The sequence below is a fragment of the Gnatocerus cornutus genome, unplaced genomic scaffold (assembly GCF_029298725.1).
Source record: "Gnatocerus cornutus isolate USDA-ARS CGAHR unplaced genomic scaffold, icGnaCorn1.1 Chromosome205, whole genome shotgun sequence".
NCBI lineage: Eukaryota > Metazoa > Arthropoda > Insecta > Coleoptera > Tenebrionidae > Gnatocerus > Gnatocerus cornutus.
In genome coordinates, this window is record NW_028275371.1 from 27,183 (window position 1) to 37,182 (window position 10,000).

General features: G+C 44.2%; 3 non-coding genes across 3 annotated transcripts in view; all 3 read left to right on the forward strand.

The window, feature by feature from the left end:
• Positions 1 to 4,529: 4,529 nt before the first annotated feature.
• Positions 4,530 to 6,450, forward strand: LOC148166718 (small subunit ribosomal RNA). Its single transcript, XR_015770989.1, has one exon. It is a non-coding gene; the product is annotated as a small subunit ribosomal RNA (ribosomal RNA).
• Positions 6,451 to 8,072: 1,622 nt separating this feature from the next.
• LOC148166719 (5.8S ribosomal RNA) lies at positions 8,073 to 8,229 on the forward strand. The gene has a single exon (XR_015770986.1). It is a non-coding gene; the product is annotated as a 5.8S ribosomal RNA (ribosomal RNA).
• Positions 8,230 to 8,887: 658 nt separating this feature from the next.
• Positions 8,888 to 10,000, forward strand: part of LOC148166720 (large subunit ribosomal RNA) — a 4,039-nt gene continuing 2,926 nt past the window's right edge. The window contains exon 1 of the ribosomal RNA XR_015770983.1: positions 8,888 to 10,000. This exon is cut by the window's right edge and continues 2,926 nt beyond it. This is a non-coding gene — a ribosomal RNA (large subunit ribosomal RNA).

The following is a 10,000-nucleotide window of genomic DNA, read 5'->3' on the forward strand; positions in this document are numbered from 1 at the left end:
AGCGTTCACACTGGCGATTGCTTATGCAACCATGAAAGCAGAAATATGAAACGCTACAGTTTCGAAAACTCATTCGGAACTGAAGCGTTCACACTGGCGATTGTTTATGCAACCATGAAAGCACAAAAATGAAACGCCACAGTTGCGAAAACTCATTCGGAACTGATGCGTTTACACCGAACGCTACAGTTTTGAAACCTCGTTCGGAACTGATGCGTTCAAAAATGTCGAAATTTTTACAAGTCCAGTTTCGGAACTGTAGCGACTGCATGGACTTAGCGCGAAAAGGACACATTCAGTGGGAACTGTAGCGGTAGGGACCCGTAAAAAAAATAATAAAATATTTTATTTTTTGCTTTTTACCTTCCGTATACACATTTTTTTTTTTTTTTTTTTTTTTTTTTTTTTTTTTTTTTTTTAAGTCCAAATTGGGAACTGTAGCGGTCAACAGAAAAAAAAACTTTTTCCATCAACCACATACAATTCCCATTTTTAATATAATATTATTATTTATATTAATATTATAATTATTCATAATATATTACTGAACATTTGCTTCTCCTCAGTTTCGTTCTTTGGTTTCCAATATCATTCACTTGATCATATTTAATTCAAGCTTGTTATCGGAGGAGAAACAAGTCTTTCACAATTTTCACCAGTTCTGCTTACCATGTGACGGATCTTTTGTTTTTCAACGGGCGGAACAATAATCGAGATTTTTACTGCTTGGTGTTTCGGGCTTTGTGTTTTATTTTATAGATCCGTCACATTATTCAAGTAAATTATTCAATTCAATTTGTCGTCTGCATTAGAGTCAAGATTATTAATTTCATCTCATTTGCAGACGACTTTGGATAAGAGCACTGGGTGGTCACGTTTTTTAACTAGCGGTGAATTAGCTAATTCGTTCGCAAAATGCACGTTACAGGCGGACTAATTCACATTTCGCTATTCATCGAGAAATTTTTATTCACAGCGGTATATTGTCTTTCTAGAGATTTACCACTTTTTATTTCATCGATGTATTTTTATTTTTAATTTAGCATAATATCATTAAACGGGGTCGCGATGTACGAGAGGTAACAGATCGTACGGACGCGCACATTTGATTTCATGTCAATCCATTCATCGTGCGTACTTGTCCGTCATCGCTGCCACTTACCATCAGTACTCCCTATATATGCCGCCGCGGCAGCGATCAGCTCTGAATCGCTCGATGCGTGAAACGATCGAAATCCCATAGTGCGCCGGCCGCTCGCTATGGGCGAGGGGTAGAGTAAAACGGTCTGATCGCTCGGTGCAAAAGTCCGTTTGGGTACTTAGAGACGGAATTTTAAAATTCTGATTTCGCAGATCAATTTCAAGGATTATTAGGACTCGAATGCTGTCGACCATGTTTTGTAAAAAAAGTTTTTTACGTTTTTACGGCAATTTGACTGAACGCTACAGTTTCGAAAAAAAGTCGGAACTGTGGCGTTCGATCGAAATTTTTCCAAGTCCGAAGTCGAAACTGTAGCGTTCGAACAAAATTTTTCTAAGTCCGAAGTCGAAACTGTAGCGGTCGACCAAAATTTTTCTAAGTCCGATTCGAAACTGTAGCGTTCGAACAAAATTTTTCTAAGTCCGAAGTCGAAACTGTAGCGTTCGGCGCTCATTCGTCTAAGTCCGAACTCGGAAGTGTAGCGGTTGACAAATTTACATTGACCAAAAGTCCGAGAAAAATCGAAATTAAATCCAAACGAACAAATGTTTGGGTCGAACTAGCATCGATAGAAGGTAGATTTTATAATTTCAAGCTCCTAATTAAACGGGATCTAAAACCCTCTGGAAACTGAGGCGTTCGAAATTTTGATGAAAATTTTTCTAAGTCCGAAATAGGAACTGTGGCGGTCGAGCGAAATTTTTCTAAGTCCGTAGTCGAAACTGAGGTGTTCGAATTTTTGATAAAAATTTTTCTAAGTCTCATGTTGGAACTGTGGCGGTCGAGCGAAATTTTTCCAAGTCCGAAGTCGAAACTGTAGCGTTCGAACGAAATTTTTCTAAGTCCGAAGTCGAAACTGTAGCGTTCGGCGCTCATTCGTCTAAGTCCGAAGTCGGAAGTGTAGCGGTTGACAAATTTACATTGACCAAAAGTACGAGAAAAATCGAAATTAAATGCAAACGAACAAATGTTTGGGTCGAACTAACATCGATAGAAGGTAGATTTTATAATTTCAAGCTTCTAATTAAACGGGATCTAAAACCCTCTGGAAACTGAGGCGTTCAAAATTTTCATCAAAATTTTTCTAAGACCGAAGTAGGAACTGTGGCGGTTGACCGAAATTTTTCTAAGTCCGTAGTCGAAACTGAGGTGATCGAATTTTTGATGAAAATTTTTCTAAGTCTCATGTTGGAACTGTGGCGGTCGAGCGAAATTTTTCTAAGTCCGAAGTCGAAACTGTAGCGTTCGAACGAAATTTTTCTAAGTCCGAAGTCGAAACTGTAGCGGTCGACCAAAATTTTTCTAAGTCCGATTCGAAACTGAGGCGTTCGACCGAAATTTTTCTAAGTCCAATTCGAAACTGTGGCGGTCGAGCGAAATTTTTCTAAGTCCGAAGTCGAAACTGTAGCGTTCGGCGCTCATTCGTCTAAGTCCGAAGTCGGAAGTGTAGCGGTTGATAAATTTACATTGACCAAAAGTCCGAGAAAAATCGAAATTAAATGCAAACGAACAAAAGTTACGGTCGAACTAACACCAAACAAGGGTGGCTGTGATAATTTCAAACCCCTAACTAAACGGGATCTAAAACCCTCTGGAAACTGAGGCGTTCGAAATTTTGATGAAAATTATTCTAAGTCCGAAGTCGGAACTGAGGTGTTCGGTCGAAATGCCGTAAAAACGTAAAAAATATTTTTTTCAAAACACCGTTAACGGCATTCGAGTCCTAATGACCCTTGAAATTGATCTGCGAAATCAGAATTTTAAAATTCCGTCTCTAAGTACCCAAACGGACTTTTGCACCGAGCGATCAGACCGATTTACCCGACCCCTCGCCCATAGCGAGCGGCCGGCGCGCTATGGGATTTCGACCGTTTCGCGCATCGAGTGATTCAGAGCTGAACGCTGCCGCGCTGGCATATATAGGGATAGTAGTGGTGGTATGTAGCAGCGGACAAAAGCGTACGATCGAAATGTGATTTTATGTGCGTCCGATTATCTTGTTACCTCTCGTACACCGCGACTTACCCGTAGTTGGGACGATGGCCGGAATGTGTACCCTGTGGACCCACCATCGTTTGAGGGATGACAAATCTTGCCATTGACCATGCACAGCGAGATTGCGGATGCGGCGAGCGTTTCTATGTTAGCGGTCCAAATGCAATCAAAGATTTTATGTGTTCGTGTCAGAACGACCAAAAATTAACAAATGCGTCAACTCACTAAAGTCCGAGCGAGAATTTTGAAATAAATAAAATTTCATAAACTCGTAACGTGTGAATATTTCTAAAGAGAAATCTCACAATAAACCGTCGCTTTCAATCTAGCGAAGAGTATGGAGAATGTTTGAACTTTTGCTTGTCGACGACGATATTTTTTCTTTACGATAAAATTTCAAGTCGATGTGCCCAAAAATCTCTAAATTTTGAACTGGGAAATTATTTCTTCGTCCGATGAATCGCATTGATCTCTGTTTTTGACGAAAAAAAGACGGATAAAATGCAGCATTCAATCAAGGATATAAAATAAAAGAAAAATTTTCCGTAAAAACTATATTACAATGGAGGATTATGTTTCTACTTTTCGTCCGATGAGTCGCAACAAAAATAAGTAATCCATCCGTCGTTGTTCGTTTAGTCGATCTGAATGCACTGTAAAAATTTATTAAAGTAAAATGTTACGTTGCATTTCATGAATTTTGACAAACGTGTACCGAAATGTGTACAAATTATTTATTTCGACGACGACGACAACTTAGAACGGATGAATAAAATTAATTGTTGCAAGATTCAAACAAGGATGAAAAAGTCATAGAAAATTATTCCGTAACCATGATATTGGATTATTTTTTCTTCACTCTCTCCTCCGATGAGTCGCAACAAATAAAAATCCATAAATCAATTCATCCGTCGTTGTTCGTTTAGTCGATCTGAATGCACTGTAAAAATTTATTAAAGTAAAAATGTTACGTTGCATTTCATGAATTTTGACAAACGTGTACCCCGAAGTGTGTACAAATTATTTATTTCGACGACGACGACAACTTAGAACGGATGAATAAGAATAAAATTGTTGCAGGAGATTCAATCAAGGATGATGTGAGAAAAATGTCGAAAAATTTTCCATCCAGAAAGATCGCGTGGCGTTACGTCTCTTCTTACGAGGTTTTCGTTTCGCAGACACGCACACTTTCTTCAAAACAATAATAGGAAAGTGTTCAGTTTTTTATAAGAGCAGCAGGTGTCTTTCCGAAATTCTACGATTATTGTAGCTTATATGACTAGAAGGAAAGAAAGACTAAAACTCTCTTATTTTAAAACAAGAACGCAGTTCCCTGGTTGATCCTGCCAGTAGTCATATGCTTGTCTCAAAGATTAAGCCATGCATGTCTCAGTACAAGCCAAATTAAGGTGAAACCGCGAAAGGCTCATTAAATCAGTTATGGTTCCTTAGATCGTACCCACATTTACTTGGATAACTGTGGTAATTCTAGAGCTAATACATGCAAACAGAGCTCCAACCGGAAACGGAAGGAGCGCTTTTATTAGATCAAAACCAATCGGTGGCGGTCTCCGTCATCGTACAACTTGGTGACTCTGAATAACTTTACGCTGATCGCACGGTCTCGCACCGGCGACGCATCTTTCAAATGTCTGCCTTATCAACTGTCGATGGTAGGTTCTGCGCCTACCATGGTTGTAACGGGTAACGGGGAATCAGGGTTCGATTCCGGAGAGGGAGCCTGAGAAACGGCTACCACATCCAAGGAAGGCAGCAGGCGCGCAAATTACCCACTCCCGGCACGGGGAGGTAGTGACGAAAAATAACGATACGGGACTCATCCGAGGCCCCGTAATCGGAATGAGTACACTCTAAACCCTTTAACGAGGATCAATTGGAGGGCAAGTCTGGTGCCAGCAGCCGCGGTAATTCCAGCTCCAATAGCGTATATTAAAGTTGTTGCGGTTAAAAAGCTCGTAGTCGAATCTGTGTCCCGCGCCGCCGGTTCATCGTTCGCGGTGTCAACTGGCGTGCCGCGGGACGTCCTGCCGGTGGGCTTAGCTCGAGAGGGCGGCCCAACTCAATCCCGCCGCGGTGCTCTTCATTGAGTGTCGAGGTGGGCCGGCACGTTTACTTTGAACAAATTAGAGTGCTTAAAGCAGGCTAAAACTTCGCCTGAATACTGTGTGCATGGAATAATGGAATAGGACCTCGGTTCTATTTTGTTGGTTTTCGGAACCCCGAGGTAATGATTAATAGGAACGGATGGGGGCATTCGTATTGCGACGTTAGAGGTGAAATTCTTGGATCGTCGCAAGACGGACAGAAGCGAAAGCATTTGCCAAAAACGCTTTCATTGATCAAGAACGAAAGTTAGAGGTTCGAAGGCGATCAGATACCGCCCTAGTTCTAACCATAAACGATGCCAGCTAGCGATCCGCCGACGTTCTTCCGATGACTCGGCGGGCAGCTTCCGGGAAACCAAAGCTTTTGGGTTCCGGGGGAAGTATGGTTGCAAAGCTGAAACTTAAAGGAATTGACGGAAGGGCACCACCAGGAGTGGAGCCTGCGGCTTAATTTGACTCAACACGGGAAACCTCACCAGGCCCGGACACCGGAAGGATTGACAGATTGAGAGCTCTTTCTTGATTCGGTGGGTGGTGGTGCATGGCCGTTCTTAGTTGGTGGAGCGATTTGTCTGGTTAATTCCGATAACGAACGAGACTCTAGCCTGCTAAATAGGCGTATTTCGACATCCCAAAGGCCCGTCGATCCTGGGTTCGCCCGGTGGTCGTGCGCGGTTTTTACTGTCGGCGTACAAACAATTCTTCTTAGAGGGACAGGCGGCTTCTAGCCGCACGAGATTGAGCAATAACAGGTCTGTGATGCCCTTAGATGTTCTGGGCCGCACGCGCGCTACACTGAAGGAATCAGCGTGTCCTCCCTGACCGAGCGGTCCGGGTAACCCGCTGAACCTCCTTCGTGCTAGGGATTGGGGCTTGCAATTGTTCCCCATGAACGAGGAATTCCCAGTAAGCGTGAGTCATAAGCTCGCGTTGATTACGTCCCTGCCCTTTGTACACACCGCCCGTCGCTACTACCGATTGAATGATTTAGTGAGGTCTTCGGACCGGTACGCGATGGCGTTTCGACGTCGTCGATGTCGCTGGGAAGATGACCAAACTTGATCATTTAGAGGAAGTAAAAGTCGTAACAAGGTTTCCGTAGGTGAACCTGCGGAAGGATCATTAACGTGTCCTCGTACACACGAATTTTGACATATGTATAATTTATTATTATGCATTTTCATTTGATCGTGTCGATGTACACTTTATGTTTTTACAACACCGTCGTCGATGACATGGAGTCGACGGCACGATCTTTTGTCGTGCCGTTGCTTGTTTCTTTTTGAAACACCGTGTGTACGACGTTTTGAACTACGAATCGTACATATTCGGAAAAACAATAGCGTTACGCTGGCCCGCAGCGCCGGTCCTTGCGATCGAGTTTTTCACCTTTTTTGAACGAGAAAAACCGAATTCGCTCGGGCATACGGCTGTTTCTTCGGGTACCTAGATTTTTTGATTTTTTTTGTACTATCTCTCGATCTTTTCCAATGATGGAAAGAAGGAGGGACGCTTTCGGTTTTTCGACCGGATCGCGGAAAGTTGTGAACTCCACCGCGAAAGTCGAAAGACGTTAGAAGTCCTCTTTTTTCGGACACACGGAGAGGATGTAGCAGAGTAGTCGAGAAAGAAGAAAATCGCAGGTGTCGAATTAGGTTACGACACCGTGGGTTTTAAATGATTTACGCCCGGCTACGGGACCGGCGAGAAACGCTCCCGATTCTACGATTCGCGTGAATGATGTTCGTCGTTAGACGCTTCAAAGAGTTTTTTGAAAGCGCCGTTAAACGAGCGATCGCACACACATCACACCTTGCTTTTTTAATGTTTTTGGTAGATGTGGTAAAGTGATTTCGTTAGAAACGGTAAAATTCTCTTTACGGAGCGTACGACTGCACCATTTCAAAATTATATACACCGTCAATCGTCATTAAGTCACGATATAGAACGGTAAACTTGAGGATTTTATGTTAGACGCTCAGTCTGGCACGTCTATAAATTTTTTCGTCAAAATTCACGATCTGTCTTCGGTTTGGCGACGAAAAAATATAGAAAGAAAATTGAAACACGAACACAAAGACCGCCCGCGAAAATCTCTTTTCGCTTACGGCGGATACTAATTCGCTTTTTCATAACGAGTACGATGATGTAATGATGTGTTCATTCCGATCGATCAAAAACCGTCTCTTCGTCACACTTTTTAAAGTGCTTGACACACACACACGCACACTAAATGAAAGACACAATAAAGGAAAACTACCGAAAATGTAGTTTATGAGAGAAAGCAGCATTATTTATTAAAATTATTGCTGAGAAAAAGGAAATTGGCAAATTCCTAATTAAAATCGTATCGAACATGTCCCATCTTCACACATACATGCTCGTACTTTGCGTGTAAAAGCGGAGACCGCGTGAAAAAGAAAAGTGCTTCTTTTTCGGTGCGCGGATACAAATTTGTGTTTGGGTTAATATTTTTTTTAATTTTTTCGTACGCGTAAAACTGAGACCGACGATCGCGTTCCCTTTCAGACGAGAAAGTACGGACGAAAGACAATTAAGAGCGAGAATCATAAATATCCATACCACAACACCGAAATTTTAGACGTGGCACGTTTCGGAACCACGAAGATCATTTTCGTTTCGGATGTACGCACGTACGCAAAAATTTTTGCAAGACGTGTATAGACAGCTGGACGATCGGCATGATCGGGGTTCTTGTGGAACGAGCGTTTAAATTTTAAAAAGATTACCCTGAACGGTGGATCACTTGGCTCGTGGGTCGATGAAGAACGCAGCTAATTGCGCGTCAACTTGTGAACTGCAGGACACATGAACATCGACATTTCGAACGCACATTGCGGTCCTCGGATATAATGTTCCCGGACCACTCCTGGCTGAGGGTCGTGTCAATTTCAAAGACTGCTCGGTTTTCGTTTTCGGACGAAAACGTCGGAGCGTGTTGGATGTGTTGCGACGCGTCGAATAGGTACTCATTAATGTACGTGATCGTCACTTACGTCACGATATAACGACGCACGCCTCGAACGTGTGCCGAGACGTTTACTCGAGCGTGTTTTTTCGTCAAAAAGGACGGGACGGGTATGCTTTGTATTTTTTTTTACAAAGTCCGTCGGACGTCCACCTTGCGAATCATAAATACGAAAGTGTTTACGTCGGCACATGTTCTTGCGTGGTGTGTCGTAGAATCGTGTGTTTGTGTGCGTTTCTCGTGCAGCGAGTAAATTTGCGCGACATCTTAAGACGCGAAAGCGACCAACTACTACTTGTTGTAGTTGTTGGCTGGTCTTTCGGCGTAGCACGTCCTATTTCTTCAACATGTCGTCATTTAAAAAAAAAAAATGGCGTTTTAAGGTTGAGAACGTTATAGACGGTCGTCGTGTCCGAGACGTGTAATGCAAATCGCGACAGACGTCAGATCGTAAGCGTTTCTGTAAACTTAGCCATTTTTTAAAAAGAAAAATGACGAACACGTATAGCAAGGAATGGGAGACGTGTCGTGATCGTCGAAATGACCGAATGAAAAATTTTTATTTTTCATATGCGACCTCAGAGCAGGTGAGACTACCCGCTGAATTTAAGCATATTACTAAGCGGAGGAAAAGAAACTAACTAGGATTCCCTCAGTAGCGGCGAGCGAACAGGGAGAAGCCCAGCACCGAATCCCGCGGCCGAAACCGGACGCCGGGAAATGTGGTGTTAGGGAGGATCCGTCATCCCGAGATCGTGCGGCGCGTCCAAGTCCATCTTGAACGGGGCCACAGCCCATAGAGGGTGCCAGGCCCGTAGCGACCGCTGCCGATAACGGGAGGATCTCTCCTCAGAGTCGGGTTGCTTGAGAGTGCAGCCCTAAGTGGGTGGTAAACTCCATCTAAGGCTAAATATGACCACGAGACCGATAGCGAACAAGTACCGTGAGGGAAAGTTGAAAAGAACTTTGAAGAGAGAGTTCAATAGTACGTGAAACCGTTCAGGGGTAAACCTGAGAAACCCGAAAGGTCGAAAGGGGAGATTCAGCGTGACTCGATGGCGGCGCTGGACGATCGTGTGACAGATGGCGTACGCGTCGTTTGCACCTTTCGTTTTGTCGATCTGCCGTCGAACGCGTGCACTTCTCCCCCTGTAGGACGTCGCGATCCGTTGAGTGCCGGTCTAAGGCCCGCGGTGGAGCTCGTTCGGACGGTTCGCCGTTCGCCGAATGAACCCGTGGTGTTTCCCGATCGGCTCGCTCGACGGTATACAGATGGCGCGGGGCCGCTACACAGTTAGCGTCCGACCTTCGGCAAGCGCGCCCGTCGTGATGGTGATCGGACCTGGTGCCGGTCCCGTCCCCGGGTGGCTGTTCGCTGAGGTGTTCTCGGACAGACCTCGTTGAAACGCCGATCTGCGACGCTATAGCTTTGGGTACTTTCAGGACCCGTCTTGAAACACGGACCAAGGAGTCTAGCATGTGCGCGAGTCATTGGGATTTAACTAAACCTAAAGGCGCAATGAAAGTGAAGGTCCGCCTTGCGCGGACCAAGGGAGGATGGGCGGTCGTTACGGCTGCCGCCCCGCACTCCCGGGGCGTCTCGTTCTCATTGCGAGAAGAGGCGCACCAAGAGCGTACACGCTGGGACCCGAAAGATGGTGAACTATGCCTGGTCAGGACGAAGTC